General features: G+C 36.8%; 1 protein-coding gene across 2 annotated transcripts in view; it reads right to left on the bottom strand.

Annotated features, from left to right (window-relative positions):
- Positions 1–372: 372 nt before the first annotated feature.
- The window catches only part of LOC128809606 (translation initiation factor IF-2-like), a 47,349-nt gene continuing 20,358 nt past the window's right edge, over positions 373–27,363 (bottom strand). The window contains exons 4-5 of one of the 2 annotated variants that reach the window (XR_008437787.1): positions 15,918–16,119; positions 373–452 (exon numbers count right to left, since the gene is read on the bottom strand). The gene's annotated coding sequence lies outside the window, so the exon portion shown is untranslated. Of the gene's footprint in view, positions 453–14,358; positions 14,435–15,917; positions 16,120–27,363 lie in introns of those variants that run through there. The other variant, XR_008437786.1, reaches the window with a different exon arrangement.

Here is a 27,363-nt window from a genome sequence, read left to right as displayed (position 1 = left end):
AGACTTTTGAGACAGCTAAAAGCTGCCTGTGCAGAGCAGCAGTGATGGCTTTAGAGAATTTCCACACAAGAAACATCCCAGCTCGGCAAAAAAAGCAACACAGGACATCCCACACCACCAGAGAGACACAATTAACTCCTCTATCGTGGGCTCTGCAATTCCAGGACAAGCATTTCCTTCTCCTAACAGGCACTGCAGCTTCTCCAGCATGTGCCACACTTTTGTGTCACAGCTGGTTTCACACAATCAGTACATTTGAAAATAAAAACAGACAAGCAGACTTTTAAAGAGTGGGACAACTCACCTGTTTGCAACACTTTGCAGACTTTACTCGTTGGTGCAGGGCCAAGAGAACTCCTTGGAAGTAAATCTCTGCTCCTGAGAGGCTGAAACCTTCTCTCTCAAAGACCCAAACAGGTCCACACAAAGTTGTGATGACATTTTGCAGGCATCTGTCAAAGCAGAGGAGCTATGTAAACAAAAGAAGAAAAAGGGAATAAGACCCCCCACCAAACAACCAAAAGAAAACGCATTCTTTTGACCCAACTGAAATGTACAGCCTCTAACACAGCCTCGGCACCAGAGCTAACTCTTAATATCTATTATTTATATCTGACCTGGGTTAAGTCTTGGAAAAGCAACTCCTGCATTTCTAGTGGCCACCATGAAGGACGTATTTATGTGGAGACACCCCCATGAAAGGCTGAGCACACCTGAGTAGCTCTGAAGTGTGCCTAACTAGCTGTCGTGGTGTGCACTGATTGCCTTATCTTCTCATTTATCACAGATGAGTTGGAACCAACCTTGCTGAAACCCACTTGCTTTGTCCTGATAAAATTGCAAGATCCGCGTTGTTTCTGTGCACTGTTTGCTGTTGAGGGGCTGACATACACCCACAATATTGTAAAAGTCATAAAATAGAATCAACGCTCTCAGAAGCTGTTTTAGTGTAACCTCCTCTTTGCCACCACCTAAAAAAACAACTTGTAGCAAATAAAACTGCTCAGAGTGGCTGGTTAATAAGGAGAAAGATCAAATGAAAAGTAAAATACAATTGATTCATGGCAATGCTCTCAACAAGATCTTTTCCTTGCTGTTCTTAGATTTGAAATCACTGCAGAGGTTGAAAGGATTCTCTCAAAGGGACCTAATGGCAATCTGTGAGATAAATAAGGAATTATTATTTTGGCTTCAGGCATTAGTAAGGTTCATGTGCTCTGCACACATTTCTCTGTAAAATATGCAGGCCTTTCTTACACAACAAAATAAAATAACATTAAGCAACATTTCAGGGGAAAGAGCCACCAAAAATCTGTTTTTACGAGCAATATGAAATAAAATAAATTCGTATAAAGCACACCTGTGAACAATGCAAACAAAAATATATACACAATTCCCCCATCTAGTCAATCTGTGGTCATAAAGATTCACATTAGCTATGTCAGTATAAATGGTGGATTTCCTAGGTACATAAAGGCTGATAAAAAAGTGCAGATTTTGTCAGAGAAAATACCAGAGGAGGTGAATTACACTTTCTATATTTTATTACAACAGGAGATGTGCTCCATTTAGGTAGGGCAAATATTGAGCCTCAATAGATGTTCACTCAGCTGTGAGAGCAGAGTCTGAACCAAGGCTTCAGTTAAGGAACTTTCATATGCAAGTTCTTTAATAACTGGAGACATTTGGACAGACAAAGAAGGAGCATCTCATATGATTAAATCTATCTTCAAGGATAAAGAAACAGGTAATCATGCAACAGACTGCAAACAGAGACTTTGTCTCTGCTAAAGTCAGTGTATTTTAGGTAAGCACATGGTTAAACAAAATTGTGTCTATTTTTTGTGAAAGGCATTACTTTTTTTAAAAATCATGTTAAAGTCCAGGTCTTCCACAATTTTATGATAAGATTTGATCACCTAGTCAGTAATTGTATGTATTCTCACAAACATTCCTGAGAGCTTCCATATAGTACACTTGTCTTATCTAAAGGGAGACCAAACTTAACAAAATAAAACTGAGGAGTGGCTGAACAAGTTCATATGCATATTGACCTTCTCTAATGACTATCTTATTTAGTATTAAAGAGCAATACTGCAAGACTTTTTGAAAATCTTTCATCAAAGCAAAGACCCCAAACCAGAACACACACAACAGACCATTGAATATTTGCTTTTCAAACCTGATTTCTCAGGCTATGGCCACGCAATTGAACATGAGCAAAAATTATCTCAAGTTGACAATAAGTGAATTAATAGTTTTCCAGACTATTCTAATAGTGCACTTCTTATCATGGGAGTCAGACATTAAATTAAGTAGATTAGGAGAGATAATGAATGAGATTTGACCAGGCACACTGGTAGGGGTGAATTTACTTCAGTGAGCAGCACCACAATTAAATCTATGTTTCATGTTATGTGGTATGTGATGAGGAGTGGTTATAGTCTTAGTTCAAACAAAATAAAAGATGAAAATCTGATCCCAGTGATGTCTTTGGAAGGTTTACAAATAACTGAAGTGAATATGGTTTTTATTCAGTGCTTTTTAACTTAGCTACCATAGGATAAACTTCACAGAAATCAAGATCAAGACAAGTAGTGCTGATTTCCTAAGACTGAAACAGGTGTGGAAAAATGTTTGTATACTGGAATTGAATGTTACATTTAAAACACCAATTATAATGCTTACAATAATTTAGCTTTACCACAAATAATTTTAACATTTTAATAATTTTAATATTTTAACATCAGTATAATGCAGCGGTGTTGATCTGCTTCCTCTGAAGGTGGTGACCTTCAGGACCAGAGAGTTCCAAGATCTGCTGGGCTAGCTTGGAATTTAAAACTTGGAAATTAAAGCTTGGAATTTAAAGATTCAAAGTGTCACCTCTTTCAGACACACCTAGCACCCAAACTACTCAGGAACACTGAGTGTCAGACCCAATTAATTCTCTATAAGCAATAATAATTTCAATAAACATCAGCTGACTTTATCCATAATGGTATTTACTTCATTCCACACTCCACCTTATTGCTCCCAGAATTATAGTCTCAAAGTGCTTGTATGCTTGCTTCTTTTTTTCCCCCCATTCTTTTGACCCCCTTTTTAATAATCAAAATATCAATGGTGTTAGCTTATTAAGCATTCACTAAAGTACAAAAATGTGTGCCTGGGAAGTTGAAGGAAAAAAGAGCACCAGAGCAGTCACTTCAGAAGGGTATATTTTCATTGAAATATTACATAACTTTATTTTGTGTGGTGATTCCAAAGTATACTCAAGACAAAAACCCCTTGAAATAAAGGAAAAAAAAATCACAGTTGTTCAAAAATTCTCCCTAGTTTAGGAACATCTGTGTTGTTCTTATTTGGAACCGATGTATGCAAGAATAATTTCCAATGAAGTTAGTTACTTCCAGACTTCCATACATTTTGGTGATTTACTTGAAATAAAGAGGGTATTAGTCTGAACTATCACCTTTTAAAAATTGAAAGACTATCAGCAATGACTCCACAAAGTAACTCCCAACTCCACAGGAGTGCTTTGGTACTGTGGTTAAAAAAAAAAAAAAAAATCTACAAAGCAAGGTGAAAAGAACATAGAGGCAAAATTTGCAAAAGATTTGCAAATTTATTGTGAAGTGTTGCACAGTCCATTACAGCTGATCAAACATTACAAACTATGAGGCAGGACCAGGAAGGTCAATAACAGCAAAAGAAGGTGAATTTAACCCTTGGAGGGGCTGACTTTCAGGAACAACTCATCATGATGTGTCCTTCAGGAGGTTAGAGAGCAAAGCAAGGTAGTTTTAAGTTATGGAAAACTCTTTACATTAGAGGCAAAATCCCTTTATAACGTCCATGCAGAATTTAAAATCCTGCATTAGAACCAAACAGCTTTTTTTTTCCTCTTTTAATGCATAATTTTTCCCATTGCAGCAGTCTCATCTGCTGGAGAGTCAGCAGTGGATAAAAGGAGAGTACCCAAGGAACTTTGCTCCTCAGCTAAGCTGAGCAGGGCAAATGCACCTTTATTGTTTTTATTCTCCCTCTTATTGATTTTTTTTTACTTCAAATCACATGAAAAACATCGAATTTCCTCGAAGAAAATAATTGTTTTACAGTGTAATTTTACACTCCTCTGAAGAAAAGAGATGTGAAATTTTCCCTAAAACAAAACCCAGGGATTTTAAATTGATGGAGAAGATAGCATGATGCCACTGTGGCAAATGGAAGAAAAAAAATCTGGACTTATTTTTTTCACTTTGTCTTGTCTTTTAACTTGCTGAAAATTATAAGAGTGTAATGTTTCTCAAATTGAGTGAGAGAAAGGATGAAATCCAGTAGGGTATCCACAAAAAGTAAGCAAAATGTTTGTAAAGGAATGGGAAAATCACCCTCTGGTAATTTGCCATCATCACCAGTGGATTGCAAAAAGCTAAAAAGCAAATTACCCAAAATTCAGTTTGTTAACTTTCTTCTTACTTAGACCCATCACCTTACTGGAGCACAGACATAATTTTCTATGATATTATTTATTATATTATGCTGAGTGCCTTTCTCCATCAATTTCTCTTAGCAAACAAGGTACCAAATAGCAATTTTCTTTTTTTTTTTTTAGCCAATAACAGTATCAGAACAACAAGAAATTAATCATCAACGTTTATTTCCATTAAGGGAAACAAAGATCTTTCAATTTGACCAAAATATTTGAAATTCTTTTTATACTTTCTAGTGACAAGGCTTTTTTCCTGAAGGTACTTTGGTACTTTCAATATACCCTGTACAAAATATACATACATGGATATATGTATGCATATATATATGTATATATACAACTAAAGGCATAAGATTGAGTTGGTGCTCACAGTGCTTCACATTTCTCATTTTTAGCAATAGATAGCAATTTCTAATTTTTAGCAGTTCCTTGTCCAACTGGCACACACTGTCCAAAACTGCAATTTGCATAGGGAAACAGAAAGATGGAGCACATACATTTTCCTCTGTTGCTTAAATTCCATCAGGGTGTTTTTACTCAAACAAAAACTAATCTAACAGCTGCTGTGTACTTTTGTTTATATGCTACATGTCAAATCCTATTGTCCCCAAGGTACTTATGAGAGATGCTTTAGCAGTCATTTTCTTAAATACTGATGCCTATCCGAATTTGGATTTTTCCACCATTGAGCAGAATGACAAGTACACGATTGCTGTACTTAAAGCAATCTTTCACAGCTGCTTTGCTTTCCCAGTGATCCCATTAAATTGACGGCATATGCCTGTGGGGTCTGCAGTGTTACAATTCTGCTGAACGAGATGTTGATTGTACACTACAAATTCCTACAACACAACTTGGCTTTTTTTGTGGGAACCACTCCTCTGGTCATCCTTCTGTTTGTTTTTTTTTTTTTTAACTGAGAAAAATCGAATTTAAAGCCTTGTCCATGGCTGTGCCCTTTACTGAACACCTGGTTGTGTTAATTGGTTAGAAGTGCAAACTCTTACCCTGGGTGGTTAGTAGGCATGAAAACCTACCAAGTCTCCTCAGCTCCTAAAATGAGCATGAGTCATGTCTTTCCTGGACTGAACGAAGTAGCTGTGCATTAAATATGCTGGCACATCTTCTGCTTGAGCAAGTGGACCGAAATGGTGTGAATTGTTAATGCCTTGCTGCTTTGGTTCACGGCTTGTGATTGATCATTTGTAACTATATCTACTCCTTGTTCCATGAAATCAAGTATGGAGTAATGGGTTCATCAGATTTTTGGGTTAAATTGAGAGTGAAGAGGTACTGTGTGTGGAAATAAGAGTTGCCATGTTCGGGGCTGGCCTTGTAACAGCATGGAATCTAAAGGCGATATTCAAAACCACTTCACTCATCACACGCTTACTGATTCTGAATAGGGTCCATTTGCAGGGGACATTTGGGAGTTTTCCAATGCACTTTATGCCTCTTTCTTCACTTCTACCACCCCATTTTTTTTTTTTTTTTTAACTAGAACAGCTTATAACAGGTCAGAGTAGAAAATTAATAGATTTAAGTAACTTGCTATGTAAAAGTTAAAATAGGCTTGGACTGAAATGAGTGTCCTGCTAATTAAGGATGCTACCTAAATATTGTCAGGCTACAAGAACTTGGCAAAGTTTTACTCAGTAGGAAGAATTACAATCTCATATTTTGTAGAAACTTCTTTTTCCAGGCAGAAAAAGAGAGCTACACAGCCTTGTCAGTCCTCAATCCCTTCACGTGCAGGAATGACACACACTTGCAAACATTACAACACAGCTCGTGACTTTGCAAGCAGCAGTGTGTGGGACCACAGCAAATCCAAGCCAACAGCAACCAGAAGTGACAACTTGTGATGGCCTGCAGGAGAGTAATCACACGCAGTGTCTCCACAGAACAGGAAAGGTAATGAATGTCAAACGTGCTGCCACGCTCACACTGCTCTGTTTGGGCAACAGAAACCTTCCCAGACTCACTGTGCTGCCTCAGCTCCTCTAGGAAAATTCCACCAGTTCAGAATGAAACACAGCAATGAGTTTCCCTGTTTTAAAACAAGCTATGGAAGTGATTTAATTCCATGTGAATGTTCAGCTTGGAATGAATGAATCCCTCTGCTCACATGAAACTTACATCTAGGCTTTCCATCTGCTCTTGTGCTGAAGTTCAGAGACAAAACTGAAATCTGGACAAGTTTAAGACCAAAAGAGAAACAGGGAGTAACAACAGGCTACTTTTGCTCCTTGTTTAGGAGTAAAGAGATAAATGGAAGGGAATTAAACAAAAGTGCAGCGGAAAGGGGTGCACTGCACGTACACATCTGTGTATATTTGTATTAATTATAACTTCATTAAGACAGAGATACAGCAGCTCAGTTTCATTTCATCCAACCTGGGGCACACAGGCTTCTCCATCTCTCTTTGTTTAGTATTTATCTTAATGAATGTTAGCACAGCACAAGCCAATAGCAATCCTCTCCATGCACAAGTTTTGTCATTAAGAGTTTTGGGGAGGCTTCAACCCATGAAATGCTGGAAAAACAGAGGAAGCCATCACAAATGAAGAAGCTGCATCTTTAAACTAATTTTGAAAACATCCCATCTTTTTCTCTCTTTACTCCTTCTGCCTTTATGCAAGCACCTTGCTGAGGTCAAGTTCCTATATCTCAGTATTAAAACAGGCTCTTTTTTTAACTATTTGGACTTAAAATGACTTTGTTGGCTCATAATTTTATTATTGGGAAGCTTTCCCATGCTTACACAAGGAGCTGTGTAAGGAAGGTGTTTATCAAATCTATAAAGTCTTGAAAAAAAACAAATAATTTTCCTGAGTATTTCCTTTTTTTAAATGCTGACCAACCTCCAGATGCTCATCTCTGTTTTCAAAACATTCGTTGCTGAATCATTTACAGATGCAATTGCAGCAGCCAGAGAGGCCAAGACAACTTTTTCAGCCCCAATATGTTCAGAATTCTTGAAAAGAGGTCATTCTGACACCTTACTGCAGCTCACCTGGTGGCTTTACAGGCTGACAGAATGGCTCAGCTTGGGAGGGATTCCCACAGGCTTTTCTAGCCCAAATCTCTGCTCCAACAAGGGTCAAGCAAGAGCACATTGGCCAGGGTTTTCTGCAGTGTATTTTGAATGTCCCTAAGTGTGAGACTCAAACATCTCTAGACAAACTCTTCAGTGTTTGAGCAACTCACAGTATTTTTTTTTTTTCCTCTTATGCTGAAGCAGACTTTTCCACACATCAGTTTTTATCCACTGATGGAATTCTAGTGGGAAAAATCAGAATGCATATCCTCGACTCCCTGCCACCCCAGCCTGTACCTGTGGATTGGATTATCCAGCTGCAGGCCTTGGCATTTCTTTCTTGGACCTTAATGTGCAAAAGTTCCTTAAGACTTACAAGAACAACACACATTGCCTAGTTCAATACATGTTTAACTTAAGTAGAAGCTACTGGAGAAAAATAATCTTCATGACTCTGACCTCATGTATATGAATTTCATTCAGGCAAAAGAATTACTCCTAGTGAACTACAATTTAAAAAAAAAAATAACTACCTACAAAGGGATGTTTTCAGCTTTCAAAACAAACTCCAGATGCTATTCTAAAAAATTACTAAAAAGCATAGGTGGTATTTTCTGTTCAACTAGATAAATGTACTGCCAGGCAGGAGAAAGCTTGATGTCATGATATTTTTTGGTATTTTAATTTACTAAGTCAAGGAAAGGTGCACTATAATGGAACTTAGTTCAGTTTCAGTGCCCTGCTGGTTACAACCCATGGTGTCAGCAGCTACATACTTGCCAGATTAATTCAAGCTTTTAATTTTTTTTTTTTATTATTTTTACCAGAATGTGCCTACTACACTAAGCAGTATAAGGTAGGTACATTCAGTGTGTCAAATTCAATAGATTGTTGTGCTTTCCAATGGAGAACTTTACAGGTGAGCAGGACTGAGTGTGGACGATTTAGTTTCATTTAAGCATCAGATTTTAATGAAAAAAATGTACAATCTTTCTATTATAACATATCTGTAATAATGCAGCCTAACAACAGACAATTACTATAATATAGAAATATTCTGTATATAATATATAAATTGAAAATGACGTTGAAAAGAGAAACTTTTTCATCACATGGAGAAGCAATGAATATAGCAGTGGGTTCTATTTACAACAACACTATTTACAGCTTCTCTTCAGACACTTTGGGGGAATATATATAATGCTCTTACTAATGACCATTCCCGAAATTCCTTTTAATAACCAAGAACATATTCATTCAATATCTTTGATCTGAAAGTAGCTGTAAACTTTGAAGTAGCCAGAAAATGCTCACCATTAAGGCAGCCATCTCTCCTCCTAAAATGTGGCCAGGGAATATTATGGAACTCAAATCTGCTTTGCTTCCCTGAAACTCGTTAGGAGTAGAAGACAAAAAAAAGCAGACTGATTACAAAGACATTCTTGAGGTGCAAAACCTAAAGAATTTAAGACTCCTTTTATTGATTTACAAATGCTACATCTTCCATATATATTTCTTCCATGATAGGAGGATTATTTACAGACAACTCTAAAGTCCACAGATCTTGAATTTATTTATTTAAAGTCTTGTACTAAAAAACTTTGGTGTCAAAAAGAGAGATATTCATGAATAAGGGAAAAAACAGCCATGGGGATATATTTTTCGATGCCTGATTAAGTTCAGAGTAAAAGGATATAGGTATTTGCTAAAAGTAATCCTTAAGAAAAGCTCAGAGAAATAATTTTTTGCCTTCTTAAACAGAATTGGAATAATACCTTGCTTATAGACCATATATAAGGGTGGAAGGTAAGAAAAAGCTTTCCTACTAAAGCAGTACCTACAGAAGACACTGAAACCACTGAAAATTGACTAAAACCATACAAATATTAAAATGCTAGAACAACACAAAGCAATAGCCTTAATCACAAGCTTATTTACTGACTATTTGCCATTTTCAGTTCAAATTAAGGGCACCAACCCACACAAATTATTAAGAAAACAGGATTGGCTTTTCAGTCTAATGTAGTAATGTAGTAAATGGAATACTTGTCCTACAAACATTGCTTTACCACTTAGGATAGATTACTAAAAAAAATAATAATCTGGATTCACTTTTCAGTCTAAGCCCTCAATGTAGTAAACAGAATACCTGTCCTACAAACACTGCTTTACCACTTATGACACTGCCAATTTTTTCTCCACATACCTTGTGTTAGTATCTCACTGGAGAAGCAAGATTCATCCTCAGGGTGCAATTGTCCCAGCTGGGACAGCCACGACCCCCAGAGTGTCACCAGACAATTGCAGAAAGCTCCAACCCACACAGAGCAGCACCAGGGCACTCCAGGAGGCTGCAAGTGGCTGATCTTTTTGTTTTTTCAGCCCACCCTTTTATCCCCTCCTGCTGATGCACTGCACCTGTGTGCCTCTGCTCCCTGTGTGGTTATTCAGCACACCTGGGCACTCCATGGCTCCTTACCTTCAATTGTATTCACCTGTCCTGCACAGCTGCACCCACTGGGGATGAGGCTCAGCCCCACTCCCAATCACCACAAACTCTGTGCCTACATGCAATCATCTGAAAACTTTAAAAAAAGGAAGATGTTACCACAAATAATTAAAACCTAGTTCTTTAACAACCTTAAGAAAATCAAAAAAGCCATAGAATAAGCCCTAAACACCTAGAAAGAAAACATTTAGAAAGAGAACAAAAGCCTTGGCAAAGCAATCTGTACTCTAGATAAAATGCAGAAATGCAGAACTTAGAGCTGTCGATCATTTGATATCCAGCAATGACTCTAGTCATTCTCAAGTTCAGTATTCTACATAGGCAATTCTATTAGAAATGCAAGAAATTGCATTCAAGTCTGATCCAGCAATTACTCTAGTCATTTTCAAGTTCAGTATTCTATATGTGCAAATTTATTAGAAATGCAAGAAATTGCATATTCCAAGCCATCAAGGCTGTGAAGGTGGTTGGAGGTCTAGCAAAATGCTTTGTGTCTTTTACCAAATGGAATAATATGAACTAAAAAAAAAAAATTAATTTTTTTTTAAATTTAAATTTAAAAAAAAATTAAAAATTTTTAAAAACAAAAACTTTAATGCTTGTGAAAAATGAATCTAAATCTCAGTTGCTGTATACACACATACAGCACAAAGATCTTCTTCAAAGACTTTATAAGTGAGACATAAAAATCTAATCAAATAAAATCTGATTGTTTAGCCACACAAAAAGATGACTGTGTTGTGAAAGTTGTTTATGTGTAGTCATTGACCATGGATAATCATGGAAGAAAACCAATACAATGGAGCAATGTCTTAGAACTTTGTGCCTTCAGCAAGAAGCTCCCTAGCAGTGGGAAGTGTGTGGCCTACAATTGAATTAAACTGGGCTCTGCAGAGAGAGGGGGGCTTGGTTTTCCCTATTATTTTTTTTTTCTGGCAGTATATTTTGACTAGAGAATGCCTGCTTTGAATAAAATTACCATGCTAAACTCTAGAAAGGTCACAATTGATTAATTTAACTTCTGATTCCAATTAAACATCCTAATGATCCTCATTAGTTTAAAAGCTGAATTCTAATAGGTTTTAATAAAAAGTTATTTTTAACTTTGACAGCAAAGATAGAAACTCACCTTTAGAAAACTTTAGAATAACATCATGATGTTTTGGCCCATTGTATGCCATCACACCAGGGAGCACCACAAGGCATTTCTTGTGCCCACAGTAAAATTCTAAGTTATGTTTACAGTCCATGCCCACATTGTTCTGGTTTTTCCTAGTACAGCCAGTGTTCTAGAGAGGATCCTCCCAGCTGCTGAGATTTTATGCTGAACCAGGTTTTCAGCTTGAACAACATAAAGTCATATAGCTCAGTCAATTTAAAACTTGCATTTCTTGATAGCATTCTTTTAAATACTATTTTCTTGCTACACTTACTTCGAAATAATTGATTATTGAATATTTGGCTTACCTCCCTGCAGCTTGTACAGAAATCATAATACTTGAGCATATATACAATAGCTGTTTTATATTGTGCAATACTATTCAGCCAATGCAAAATTATGAAAGAGATGAATCATCACTGTAGAAGTTGTGTGATTAAAGCAGAAACTGTCACTGAAGTGATGCTGCTGAAATTACCTGTCATTCTTTGAAAGAAAGTCTAAGAAAGATAGTGTACAAGTTACTTTTTGCTGACAGAAATGGCAATACTTTGACCAGGAGAAATTCATTGTTCACGGAGCTGTTGAAAAGAGGAGGCAAGAGGAAAATACAAATGACATTATTCAGCCATCATTCCTGTTCCAGGGGAATATCCTGAGCTGTCTTTTTCAAGGTGCTCATGGACAACACAGAGAAGAAAAATTCTACAAGTCTTGTAAATTTTCAAAGGAATTCATCCCGTTTGAAAAAGCCCACATTCAGCTGCAATAAAAGATGTTCAGTTGTGAAAAATCCATCTCCTGCCTCAGCAGAATGCACATCCCAAAACTGGCACTGCACACCAAACTTAGCAGAGATGCTGCCTGTCCAAAGAGATCCAGTTTAAAAGAAGACAAAGAGAATACACCATCAATACATCTTTTGGGGTTCTTTTTTTTCCTTTTTTTTTTTTTTTTTCAATTTTAACTGTAGTTACAGCATCTTCAATCCCATTCTAACAAAATCATGGAGCTCTTGAAGGTGCTGAACATCACCCAAGCTAAAGTTCCATATATTCCCCCCATTTGCCCATTTCTGCACATATTTGCCATATTTAGGCCCAAATGCCACGTTTCTTACCCAGATTTAACTCAGAATCCCCTTCTTAGCAAGAGAGAATAGAAGATAGGAAAACATGCAAATATATTACAATTTCTTACAATAGGGTCAAGGTCCTCCAACAGTTGCAGTTTCCAATCCTTTACAACAAAAGGTTTCTTACTTTTCTATAAAGTTGCCCAACTGACAATGACAATCTAAAATAGATTTGGGAGAATCAGGCTCAAGTTTAAAGTAAACATTATTTTAGACATTTTCTGGACTTTGGTGAGACACAAAAAAAAAGTTTCATACACTTAATTTCAAATATAAATCTAATTAGAAAAAAAAATACATCTTGTCTATATATCCAGCTATGTATCTTGTCCATATATAACTATATATATCTTGTCTCTTCTTTCAAATTTTGTAAACATACTTAACATTCAGTTTTAATTGTATAAGGCTAGGCATTTTCAGCATGAAAATTCCTTCAGTTAATTCTGAATCTGACTCTTTGCTATAGATCAGTATACTGATTGCTGTGGGTTGGCTGTGGTGGTTGTACAGCCTGGTAAATCTGCTTTTTTGAGAACTGAAACAGAGAGAGTGATTGTTCAGTGTGTCTTTTTCCCAATTCCTTCAGTGATACAGATCTAGAAGTGAAGTGAGAAAGTCATCCCTTTTTTCAGGGTTTCAGAACACAGACAATCAAACATCCTTCAGTCTGAAAAGAAATATTTACTGACCACGGAGAAACAAACACACTTTTCACACAGTAGCAACAATCTGCTGAGCATTTGCCTATTTTACATTGAAAACCCCCACGTTTTAACAGTTTCTTTTAAATCATGCTAAGTCGATGACACTGCCAAGGGAAGGAATAAAGTCTCAAATAACAAATAATATTTGTATTTAAGGGGAAAGAAAATGCTCTACCTCTGATACATTGGTGATTTGACTGCATCATAACTGGTGTTGTTCCAGATTAGGGCAGTGTGCTAGGAAATTATCAACATATGCACCATATGCTGCCCTTATTCTCCCACTTTTCATTAGACATCTACTTCAAGACAGGATGTTGGACTATGTGAAAGTCCAGTCTGATACAGTATTGTGATTTTTAAGGTAATTTGGCTTTGTTTTTAATTTACCAGCAAGAAATAATTTTTCTTTTTAAATCACTTGACTGGATGAAATGCCATTTTGAAGATTTAAAAAAAATATTCTTTTTTATGCTTACTTTTGCATTAATGCCTGTGACACCAATTTGCAGTTTATTTTAAATATGCTGACTTTTCATTGTGGTTTAACCCCAGCCAACAACCCAGCCCCAGGCAGCTGCTCACTGGAACCCCGGCAGAGGAACAGGAGAGAAAATGGAAAGGGTTGAAACCAGAAGATTCATGGGGTGAGATAAGGACAGCTCAACAGGGAAAGCAAAAGCCACACACAGAGAAGGAAAGGAAAAAATGGAATTAATTCACTGCTCTGCAAGGGCAGGCAGGAGTTCAGCCTGCTCCAGGAGAGCACAGGTAATGGTGGTTTGGGAAGATGAACATCATCACCACAAATATCCCCCTTTTCCTCATTCTTCCCCTCACTTTATACACTGAGCATGACATCTCACGGTCTGGAATGTCCCTGTGGTCAGCTGGGGTCCCCTGTCCTGGCTGTGTCCCCTCCCAGGCACCCCCAGCTCCCTCACCAGTGGGGTTCACACAAAGCAGAGAAGGCCTTGGCTCTGTGCAGCAACAACAACAAAAACATCTCTGTGTGATCAGCCCTGTGTTCAGCACAAATCCAAACACAGCCCCACGCCAGGCACTGCACAGAAAATTAACTCTACCCCAGCTGAAAGCAGCAGAGCATGATGTGCATATAACACACAACTGTCCCTTTGCCCCCAGCTCTTCCTCTCACATAGCAGAACACACATGCCAGAATTCTCCCAGCAGTTTTTGTCTTGCAGACTCATTTATTTCTTTCCTCTCCCTTGCAACCTCTTTTCTTGTGCTGCATGCAGTAGGTCAGACTCCAGAAACTATTCCAGATTAAAATGGATGACTTCAGCTGGTTTATTTTTGGCATAGATCATCATCACTGAATGATGGAGCAGAATCCTTGCACTGGCCAGGGAGCTGCAGAAGTCCTGCAATGCCAGGGCACAAGTGGTGGAGACTTCTTTTAGCAACAGTGCCCTGATTTGGAACACACTCCAGTCTCAGTCACTTTTGGCCTGTCACTGTTGGACACCCACAGCTCCCTGCCCAGCCACCCTTTACAGGCAGCCCACACATCTCTGAGGAGTCACGGGTATCACTTTCATAATTAATGTTCTAGGTCAAGACATCTCGGTGGAAAAAAAAGGGAAAAAAAAAAAAAAGATTGACTAGTATGTTCAGAAATTACTGCTGAACTTTTTTTGCTCCAGTGTACAGACAAGTTTGGTCTGTGTGTTTGATTATCCTCATCATATTGAAGGAATTTTGAATGTTCTTGTTAGACAAGAGGTTGTAAGAACATTCCCTGCTGAAGAGTTATTATTCACATTTCAATGCGATATCTTGACATCTATTAGCACCAACATTGATGGCAATAGAATCAATTTTATATTACAAAATATGGGATGATCTCTATCAAAGGCAACATCAGAAAACTGACAGAGAAATGACTTTCCATTAACTGTGCCAGATGTAGCTATATAGTTCTCCTGGGTATTATTTTAGTGGGTGAAAACTATAGTGAATAAATAGAACAGTTCAGTTGGAAGGGATCTACAATGATTGTATTGTCCTACAATCTTAAAAAAAAACCCCAAACCTGGATTACATAATTCAGGGGGGACTGAATGCTAATATTCCAGGCATTCAAAATCCCTTATCTGTAGTGCAAATTGTTGCAAAGGATTCCATGTAGTTAACCACTCTAGGTTTGAAAAGCACTTAAAACTTATTTTTTAAAACTTGTTTCAAACATATCACAGAATAATAATAGACATGAGGTAGCATAAAGCATTATGTGCCATACTTGTTTTGGGACAAATACAAAGGCCCTTCTAGACTTACCTGGAAACAAAGACAGCATGTAAATTCTTCTAAAACCTACTGAAGTGCTTAGAAAGTGTTAAAATGCTCTATATAGGAAAAAAGATTCTTGTATATAGAACTTCAGAATATGGTTATAGTGCCGTGTCTTTTAAGACAAGCATTTTAACTACTGAATATTTATAATATCCAACCGAATCAAAATTGACTATATTTGCATACACATATAACACATATAACTCTCACCTCAGGTTATCTTAGAAATTATCTTCCTTGGCTATAAATCCTCAGATTACATGCTATTAATTAGCACACAGAGAAGTAGGAGAAGGAATAGGCAAAGGAAGGCAGGTTAAATAGCAAGGGGATTTCAGAAAAGAGGGAGCAGGGAAATGAAATTTCCCTCATATAAACTGAACATACACATAATCCCTGCTTTATTGAATTCCAAGGCTTTATAATTTAAGGGATTTTTTTCTTGCTTTTCTTAAATCATAACCTATAACTATACAAAAGCAATGCAAGTGCAGTAACAATGAATGTACTTTCAAGATCATTGATTCAAAGGTGCTAATAAACAAAGGTTACCTTTTCAATTTGATTTTATGAAGCAGTGTTCTCATAGATACCATGCCCTGTACAGTTCTCAAACACTAAAATTCTAACAGAGGTGCTCTCAGTAATTTTCTACACGCAGGTGACAATGACAGGTTTGGTTTTTCTTTTGCTTGACACCACTATGAAGAACCACTCACTGTCCGAGATACTTTCTTCACCAAAGACAGATGGTCTGAAAGGGAAAAAAAAAAAACAAAAATTAATATTTGGCTTCAAAACTGAAAACACATCATGCTCCCCTTTCTCTACTACCTCAAAAATACCCACTGGCCTGTCTCCACTTAGATGCTGGTATTTTCTGAAATAGTACCACCAGCTTCCTCCTAACCGTGACATAAGCTGTAGCAAGCTGTCTGCAGTGATAGCCTGCATAAATCATCGCTCCTGAAGGGAACAGATGTTCAGGGTATGAAAGAGTAATACCACAATTTAGTCATAATTAAAATTCACCTTAGCACGCCTCTATCAGTGAGCAGAGAGGAACATTTCACTTCTCACCTACAAAAATGAAATGCCTCTCATTTCTTCTGCTTCAGCAAAATTAAGTCTGAACCTTTTGTACATTGTTTGGGTTCCACGTCTGACACTGCATTGTATAAATGACATTTTTATTTCACTTCAGCTCTTAGTTTTCTTCCTTCCCCAAACCCTAGGAAATGACCTCTAAATGGTGTACTGCCACTGCACAAAATGCACTTACAATTAAACCTTCAAAGGAGGTTGTTGCACAGTGCATGCAGAAATATAATCAGTATCCAGCTACAGATGAAACCTGTGCCAATAAATACAATCACTGGACTGATAACAATTCACTCTGAGTTGGATATATTTAGAAACTTAGGGGCTGAAGGCCTTTAGAAATTATTCCTTAACCTAAGATCACTAAAATCAGTGGGAGTTAGAGGATTAATTCAGGAAAAATTTGATCCTTAGCCTTGTAACTGCCATTAATGTTAATGGAATGTGTCTATACACATAATTTTGAAAATGTAAGCCTCATACTGCTGTTATTACAGTTGGATTACATTAGATGCATGACAGTTCTTTTGAAAAATTGGTTTCAATTCACAGGTCTTTATATCATGAGGCTACATTATTATAAAATATAAAGAATGTGTTGATTATGTTACTAAATGTCTCTAAATCCACAAAAGTAAAAATGGCTGAGCCTTTCATAGCACTTTAAAATTCTAAGACAAAAAAATTAATCTTCTAATCAGCATTGGGACTGGCAATCAATTTGAAAAAATAAAAGAAACAACCCTGTCATTACACCATGGTTTAGTTTCCCAATTAAATCTTTAGTGACTGTTCATGGATTAGATCCTTAGTGAATGTAAATTAGGTAATTTTATTGAATTCAGTAGAGCTGAATTTAACTTACCAGGACTGAGAATATGAATTGATAAATTATTAATCCAGTAAGGGTTTTGTAACAAAACTTACCTCTCAACAGGAAAGGGAATTTAAATTTGCACTTGAACAATTGTGGTTTGTTTTGTTCCGTGGGGATGTATCCACAGCAGGTCAAGCAAAGACTGCAATTTTTAGGTGAGGGACCCAAAGCTTCCACTTAATGTACTTTGATTCATACCAGAGAGCAGTTTCAAAGCATGCAAACTGATATCATTTGGATGAAATTAAACAATGGATGTGATCCAAAGCCCCTCCATGATTCCACAGTACAGACTGGAGAGAGCTCAGGGTATTGTCTTTTAAAACGTGCATAGTGTGGGCATTAAGATCCTCTGTACTCACAATATGTGTGCTTCCTTGCACACATCTCTTTTCCTGTTGTTTGCAACTTGGTAACGTAGATGTAGTTCCATTTTTCTGCTCTCTTCTCCAGAGCCCTTCCAGTTCCTTGTAGAATTTAGGAATTTTGCCTTATCTCCACTTTTTAAACAGCACAAACGTGCTCCTGCAGTTATCAGGAAGTTATTCTATGGTTGCTGTGAAATTTGGCATGTGCATTTGGCATGGACTTGTTAAAAGCTTCTGCTAAAATCCTAAACATTTCCATTGCCACCCATTCCAGCATCAAATGACTTTGCTGACACTGGCTGCACTGGGGAGTCTCAAGCTCACACAGTCCAGGTAAAACTGCCAGGTAGGATACAGACAGGTGAAGATCCATCCATTTACCTGCCACAGCATAATTCCAATCACTATTGTTAGCCACAGCTAAATGGAACAATGCTAGATCAGGAAATGCAGAAGTGACATTAACAATTCTGTGTATTTGGAACAGTCCTTATTATTAAAGAATTGGGGAAAGTTTGTTATTATTGATTTATTATTCATTGAGAAAGCATGCAAGTTTTAGTAAATAAATTTTAGAAGTGTGACTCCTGAAAAATTGTAGGGGTCTGAAATAATCTGCTCTCTACAAGGATATGGATGACAACATGGATAAGAACCACTTATTCATACATTGAAGTTCCTTTTACTTCATGAACAACAAGTTTTTGAGGACATTTTTCTTTTGGCCATTGTTTCTGTTAATAACCCTTGTTTGTGTGGAAAGATAAACTTGTTTGACTGTATAAGACACCCTGTCCACTCAGCTTCTAGGATGGCTTGACTGACTCCTGGTCCTGCCACAAATGCAGAATTCAAGTCACATGAGACTGCAGCAATGGGGCTGATGTATTTCAGAATTCATGATGTATTTCATTCATGATGTATTTCAGAATTCACATGAACAACAACACATCTTGAATCACACCTTCCTTTGACTTGTCCATGAATTCCACTTCTGGCCATAAGAAAATAGTGGTCTTGTAATAATGGGGGGGGGGCGGGGGGTTGCAAGACCAGTTTAATTAATGGTTGAAAAATATGTCTACTACCATTGGAAAATAGATCTCAAAATCTCAAGAGCAGTGAGTAAAAAGCTGGACTGACTGCCATTTGTAAGTTTTCAGACAAGTTTCAGGAAGTGCCTAAGCCTGGGAAGAGGGGGCTCTGATTTGCATTCCCAAATCAAGTCTAAGTCTGTACCATGATCTAGTTTGGTGGGGTGTTCATGTATTTTGTTTTTGGGGTTAATATTAAGTGTTATTTGCCATGTAAGCAAGCATTACAGGTTTGTTTGTCACACAAAGGGCAAAAGGATGCTCTCAGTTTAGGTGTGCCACACTAAGCAAGGGTGGCTTGGTTTCCTCCTGAGCAGTGTGGTACTTGGAAAAGAAGTGGCAGCTGATTCAGATTATAATGAAAGATGACATAAGGTGAAAGAGATCATGTGGCATTGAATGATAAGAGCCAGTAGATGCCTAAAGGCAAATTTAGGGAGATTACAGCTGCCTAAACCAAAGAATGTGATAAAGAAAAATTTTGTCCATCCTTTAAGGTCACGCTCACAGTATCCCTCAAGGCTGAGAATTGTTCTGAAGGTCAAGCTTGTCTGTATTCCATAGGATAAGCCTGCTAGCATGATTCAAGCACAACAGGAATAAATCCTCCAGGAATCTGCACGGCCAAAAATGTGAAGCATGACTTTTGTTCCCAGCCTTGAATGAACAAGATGTCCATGAGGTTGATATGTGGAAGAAGTTTATTCATGGTAATGAATAAACTTCGGCCACTTCAGAGTGGCACAGACATAAAATCAGGTACCTGAGTATCTTTGTCTTCCCTTATTTTCAAAAAGAAATTACTCCTGCCACCTGAAATTGTCTGTGCATTGACACTTCTGTGCATCATGATCCTGTCTGGTTTGATAATTCAGCAGCTGCCAGTCTTTTGGGGCTCACAAACCAGGAGCCTCCAAAGCAAAACTCCTTCAATGATATACGCTGAATGCAGAGACAAACAGTGATAGCACTTGTCACAAAATAAATCAGCATTTAAATTTAAAAATTACCTGAAGAGTCATGGTAAAGTCTCATTTATAGAGTGGCCAAGTGTTTCTATTTCCTGGGTAGAGGAGGGTCAGATTCTAGAACCTTCTCATTCTGACAGAGTCAGCTCCATCTTTCACAGTTCCCAGGACAGTGCCCACAGTCTCCAGTTTGCAGGGTGCTCTGATATCTCTCCCCTGTTGCTATTGGTCTGTACAGCAATGACAAATTATCAGGGGAAGAGAGAAAGAGAGAGAGAGAGAGGAAAGGAAAGACAAAGAAAGGAAAAGGAAAAGGAAAAGGGAAAGGAAAAGGAAAAGGAAAAGGAAAAGGAAAAGGAAAAGGAAAAGGAAAAGGGAAGGAAAAAGGAAGAGAAGAGAAGAGAAGAGAAGAGAAGAGAAGAGAAGAGAAGAGAAGAGAAGAGAAGAGAAGAGAAGAGAAGAGAAGAGAAGAGAAAAAAGAAGAAAAGAAAAGAAAAGAAAAGAAAAGAAAAGAAAAGAAAAGAAAAGAAAAGAAAAGAAAAGAAAAGAAAAAAGAAAAGAAAAGAAAAGAAAAGAAAAGAAAAGAAAAGAAAAGAAAAGAAAAGAAAAGAAAAGAAAAGAAAAGAAAAGAAAAGAAAAGAAAAGAAAAGAAAAGAAAAGAAAAAAGAAAAGAAAAGAAAAGAAAAGAAGCCATGGGAATCTGACTTTACAGACCATTGACAATAAAGGACTTGTTTGGCACTAGGTAAGGATTTTAAGGATTTTATAACCCCAGGTTTACATAATGTCCAAACAAGGTGTTTAAGCAGAGGCATCAAATCTCATTTGTGACAAGGATAAATAACAGAAATAGAGCAAAAATGGACAATGGAAAGATTGCCAGGGTTTTTAGGGAGAGAGAGTATCCTATAACTAAAACTACCAAAAAAAACCCAAACAAATAAACAAAAACAAAAACAAAAAAAAAAAAAAAACAAAAAACAAAAAAAAAAACAAAAACAAAAAACAAAAAAAAAAAACAAAACAAAACAAAACAAAAAAACAAACAAACAAACAAAAAAAACCCAGGGAAGCTATTTGGCATATAAGTCCTTAGTTCATCTTACAAGGACCTACCACCATTGCTTCAGCACAACAAGTGGATTTGATTCATGTTCAGACTTGCCTCTGAAGTTATCCCTATCTGAGGACACTTGATGAGGTGACCTGCAGAGGTCCTTCCCAAGGCAAATCATCCTGTGATTCTCAGGAATCTGCCACTGCGTAGCAGACAGCTGTACAAGCTACTACCAACTCTAATCTACCTTAATTTGATAACTACTGAGTGCTTGATACTGCAAATCTACAAATATTATTATAGACACATTATTTTTATACACACATTTTTCATAGATTTTTGTGCCAGAATTTACCATAATTTTCAAAAATTAAATTATATTCTTGGTATTATACTCAATGTTAGTTGTTGAAATTATACAAAAAAAAAAAAAAAGATCAGCAACACCAGTCAATAATTTGGTACAGAAAATAAAGATTAACTCAGCAAACTGACATTACACTCAGAGGTGTGGGTAAAGAGAATATATTACCTACATGGAAGCAGTCCCTACCCAAACACTGTTAGGAATGAAGAATGGCCCTTGTAGAATAACAATAAAAACTCTCAGAGCCCTAAAATGCTCATATGACATTCCCTGTGTCCCTGTCTGAGGACTACACTGATCATGATCTGAGCCCAGGTTTGCATTTCCTGTTACAGTGAATTGATTTCAAAATTCGGTTTCCTTACTCTCCTGACACCTCTACCCTTTCCTTCACAATTCCTTTATGGTGCTGTTGCTTAAACAAGATTTATGGACTTGTAAGAAACTTTCTTCAACAACAAAAAGCAATAAATGAATAGGTTTAAAGGGAACAGCAAAAGGCATTACAAATGCATTGATATTGTATACTATATATTATATTATGCCTATGTACTCAGACACATCTTGCTTTAACTTCTTTCTCTTTCCTTCACAGAAATAGATACCAAACACTGCCAGGAGCAAACTTCAAAACTTCATGAGTCCAAAACTTACTGCCTGGAAAAATACATTTTCATCTATGAACAAGAGGACATAATTTTTCTCAGTTCCCACTTGTTAGCATTTTGAAAAATTGAGCAACACATTTTAAAGGGTACAGAACAGTAACAGAGACATGAATCTGAAATATATCTTATGTAACAATAAAAGTGTTATAATAAACATTAAATTCCCTGATATATTTTTATGAGATAGGAAGAAAGGCCCACATTTCCTTAAATAAAATTTAAACAAAGATAAAATTTAAATAAAATTAAATTTAAAAATAACATCAAAATTTAAACTCTAGTGGGAAGAACAGAAAATGTTCCATTCAATTATGCTCTCTGTTCAAATTCCAGATGCCTCTCTATTTAGGAAACATATTATGCCCAGGTCACATTCCTGTGTTTAACTAAGTTTACAGTCACTCCCTTTTCTTTAAATACTTGAGAGCTTTTTGTTTCTGCATGTTCTGAAGTGTCATCATTTATTGCCACGGGCACAATGGCTATATTTAACTAATAATGACAGCAGTTGTCATTAGGTTTTAAACTCACTAACACTAGGCTGACATATTATTTGAAGTATGCCTTAATACTAAATTTGATTAAAATTACAAACATCCCATCTTCTCTGCCAATCAACAAGCTTCATCCCCTCGCCCTGACCTTTTCTATGAACTCTTAAGGAAAATAGGTCATGGCAGTAGAGTTCACTCAAAATAAAGAAGGTCCCCAGATTGTGAAAGTACTTCTGTATTCTGTTCACAAAACACAAATAAAAGTATAGGTTCATCGATGAATGATCAGTGTTTTTCATTATTTTTTGTGTGATAGGAGTCTGAAGTGTAGAATTTACAAAAACCATGCTATAATTCCTTCCCAAAAAATGAAGTTACTTTGGGAAATAATTGAAAAGATGCAAATGACTAGCAATTAAAACTGCTAATATCGCTAACTGAAGAGGGAATCAATACTAAAAGCTATTAGCACTCCAGAAGCAAAGAAAACCGTTTGAAGAAATAAAATATTTAGTATTGGAAGAGTTAAAAAGAAGTAATTCATATTTGTTCATGTAATTTCATATGAATCCTTACCTTATTTGCACTCAAGTAAACATAAAATTATCTGGGGATTAAACAGGTGTAAATGCCAAAGAGAATAAACAAGACAAGCCCTGAAGACACTGCAGGAAAAATGCAGAATGATAGAAAGTTAGAGACTGGGTGAAATGTTAAAACTGCCAGGCTTTTTTGGCTGCCAGCCCCAAGCTCAGTTGATGGGTTGATGGTTTACAATGCAAGCAATTTCCTTTCATTTGGCAGAGAGAAGGGGCAGAATACCTCTCAGTTACCCCTTCTCTCCATTTGTCTGCACCATTCCTCTCCATTTTTCCCTTGAATTTATGAGCACTGGATCTAGACTGATAATGGGTGGAAGACTCTTTGTCTTGTTCAGGATTTGAATGAATTTCTCCATTTGGCATGGCTGGTAATCATTTTGGGTGGAGGGTGTTTTTATATCAGGCAGCAGAGATGTAATCATTATTTTATTTTTAATATTATTAAATGATTGGTTATTAATTATTAAAATAATTATTATTTTAAACAGATTCTTACTGCAATCTCCAGATTAGTGGGGATACAGGTCTCAGTGTTTTACATTTCTTGAATAAAATTTCATTTAAACACTCTGGCTGAGTGCAAACAAAGGGATTAGACAAAGGCTCTACAGGCCAAGATCTTCATCTGTTCCCATGTGAAAGGTAGGAAAAAACATTCCTATAACTACTGGTTATTTGTATTCATAAGGTTGTATCAAAAATTTGTCCTCTGGGGTACTGTTGGGGAGGTGTTAGCACAAGTCCAAGCCCTAGGTAAACAGAGCTGTACTTTTAACATTCAATTTAAATTGGTTTGGCTGTGCCTTATTGTTTCCATGTTCTTTTATTCAACACACAATTTTAAGCCATATTTGGAAAGTATATTTCCAGTCTAGAAAATAGCATTATTCTTCTTTTTATTATGAATACAGAATTTTATTACAGACCTCTTTATCATGACTATATTCCTACAGATGTGGATATCATGAAAAGGTCACCATGAAAAGACACCCTGTCAAATGCAGATATCTTACATCCTGAGCCTAGTGCAGAAATTTGTGAAGGAATTTAAGTTCTCTCCCTTTAAATTCAGGTGGATTATGGGAAGGGCATCAGAGTCTGCATTCCCTCAAAACCAAGTACTCTAAACCAAAGTACAATATAAACCAGTGCTTTTTAAGAGGGTAAAAGGGTAAGAAATAAGGCATTTGTTTATCTATAGATGTATATATATGGAACGTAGTAGATACTATCATTTTATACAATCAGTTGAAAAAGTGGAAGCTCCATATAAAGGGTTTAGTCATTTCTGTTTAGCAGCACATTGGAATGGGTGTTGGCTGGTTATCTGAACAATTCCATTTGTACAATTAATCTTACACTCATGTAATTTTTAAATTATGGCTTTTCAATCAAAAAAAGTTCCTAAGGTATTATTGAAAAAATATTTCATCTGGTGATGTTTATTACCCTGACCAACTTGCCTTATGTGCTTGTGTGTGCAAATTCATTATCACTTTTGACTATCAATTTACATCTAGTTAAGTTTTCATGTTTCCTTCTTTAAGGCTAACTCTTGCTCCCAGAAATCAAACCATCATGGTGGAAAATGTCCTTACCCCATTAACAGCATTGAGCTAAAGCACATCACAACGGTCTCTCCTATTTCATTAACAAACTGCCCACGTTAATGGACAAGAAAGTAAAGCCAAAGACCAGGAAGGAAAGCTAAAATCTGAAAATACACTTTTTTTTTTTTTTTTTTTGTGGTCATTGTGCCATCAAGGCCTCATACATATAATCTGGAAGAAAAATGTATCAAAATCTGCTGTGGAAGGTCTTGAGGGAGCACTGCTGAGCCTGCCAGAGTTCAAGAGTTTGACAATGCTCCCAGGCACAGGGTGGGACTCTTGGGTGTCCTGTGCAGGGCCAGGAGCTGGACTCCACCATCCTGATGGGTGCCTTCCAACTCAGCATATTCTGAGTGTGATTTGGTGATTCTGTGTGACTGTGTGATCACACAGTCTGTGATTTGGTGATTCTGTGTGACTGTGTGATCACACAGTCTGTGATTTGGTGATTCTGTGTGATTGTGTGTGATCACACAGTCTGTGATTTGGTGATTCTGTGTGATTGTGTGTGATCACACAGTCTGTGATTTGGTGATTCTGTGATTTGGTGATTCTGTGTGACTGTGTGATCACACAGTCTGTGATTTGGTGATTCTGTGTGACTGTGTGATCACACAGTCTGTGATTTGGTGATTCTGTGTGATTGTGTGTGATCACACAGTCTGTGATTTGGTGATTCTGTGTGATTGTGTGTGATCACACAGTCTGTGATTTGGTGATTCTGTGTGATTGTGTGTGATCACACAGTCTGTGATTTGGTGATTCTGTGTGATTGTGTGTGATCACACAGTCTGTGATTTGGTGATTCTGTGTGATTGTGTGTGATCACACAGTCTGTGATTTGGTGATTCTGTGTGATTGTGTGTGATCACACAGTCTGTGATTTGGTGATTCTGTGTGATTGTGTATGATCACACAGTCTGTGATTTGGTGATTCTGTGTGACTGTGTGTGATTCTGTGATTGTGTGATCACACACTGTGACTGTGTGATTTGATGTGATTCTGTGATTGTGTGATTGATTGTGTGATTCTGTGTGATTCTCTATGATTCTCTGTGATTGTGTGATCACACACTGTGACTGTGATTTGGTGTGATTCTGTGATTCTGTGTGATTCTGTGATTGTGTGATTCTGTGTGATTCTGTGATTTTGTGATTCTGTGATTCTCTATGATTCTCTGTGATTGTGTGTGATTGTGTGATCACACACTGTGACAGTGTGATTTGGTGTGATTCTGTGATTTGGTAATTCTGTGATTCTGCAATTCTGTGATTCACTGACACATGTGCCTTTGATTCTTATGCTGAAGGAGGTAGCAGAGTTTGCCAAGGGAAAAATCTAAAGAAGTAAAGACAGGGCATGTTAGAGCAGCATATCTATTGCCACTAGATTCCTGTATAAAAAAAACCCAAATCCTAAATATCTCATTGCCACTGAGCAGCTAGAAGGGAGACATCAGTATTGAAATAGCTCATAAATTGGCATCTTCCAAAAATTCAAAAGATTTCAAAAAAGGTCCTCACAATAGAAAAAGGCTGTAAGAATCTGTAATAATAATTTGAATCCAAATTTTCCACAATAAAACAGTAAAATTAATTTTCTGAGAGAAGCCCTTAGGTGCTGCTGGCATCCTTCTCAAAGAGCAGGGTTGTGTTATTCTATCTTTCAGGATATGATCAAGCTATTGTGGAAATCATCAATTCTATTTTGTTATGAAATATCAAAAAAAAATATCTCTTGATGCAAGAGCAAACGTTCATATCTTACAACAAATCTCTGGTTTAGGTCTTGAGATCTCCAACCTAAAACAAGAACAAGCTCATAATATATGATGATTTACACATTGCTGCATATTTTATGGGTATTTTTAATGCAAAATCCCAGTATAAATGCACTGAAATAATAACATACAATACAGTCATTACAGAAAAAATATAATAAAATGTATTAATTTCAAGTTCAAAGAGAAGATTCATTTTTTTTCTGAAAAATATGACAACTTTAATTTTTATGTGCTGGTGAGAAAAAGCCCCTAGAGTACTTAGAATGCTGCTTGGAATTTAAACATTTCCAAACTGGTCAATGGTTAGAATCCATCTTTTCACTGACACTCCTTGCAGAAAAGATGCCCTGTTTTAAATGTAATCTCATTCTGAAGCAAGATCCTGGTAAATGGCAAACACAGCAACTGAAATATTGCTGAATGGAACACGAAGTATTCAAAATTTTCCATTTTCCCCACAACAGCATGACTGCTAGGCACAATTTTTTTATGAAGGAGTGATAGCTAATTGATTATTTTACTCAGCAAGTTTCCTAAAGGGCTGTTTCCTAAATTAAATCCAATAGAAATAAGATAGCACCAGTTGAAGGTAAGATATTTACCAGTTTACATAAGATATTTACCAGTTGAAGAAATTGGTAAATAATGAAGAAAGCATGAGCAGTACACTGGAAACACCTGAAATTCAATGGTAATGAGGTGTGGAGGTACAATAAAAGCTGGCAGGAGAGACACAAAGTAATAAAATAATAAAGAAAATACCCCCTATATTTTGAAATTCAGCAACTGCTAAATATATTTGTCTATGAACAAACACTCAAGTATGTGTGCTCCCATAAATTTCCACTAGTTTTATTTAAAAATTCCAAATAAATTTCCAATAGTTAATTAAATACAACCACTGAGCATCACTAAATGACACGCAGGAACTACACATCACACAAAATCAGCTCTTTGGCACTGTTCTGCTCCACAATAGTACCCTCCAAAATGAGATTTAAATGCTTG

Source organism: Vidua macroura, chromosome 6, assembly GCF_024509145.1.
Source record: "Vidua macroura isolate BioBank_ID:100142 chromosome 6, ASM2450914v1, whole genome shotgun sequence".
Taxonomy (NCBI): domain Eukaryota; kingdom Metazoa; phylum Chordata; class Aves; order Passeriformes; family Viduidae; genus Vidua; species Vidua macroura.
Note: the sequence above shows the minus strand (reverse complement) of the source record. Positions and strands in the feature narration are given on the sequence as shown.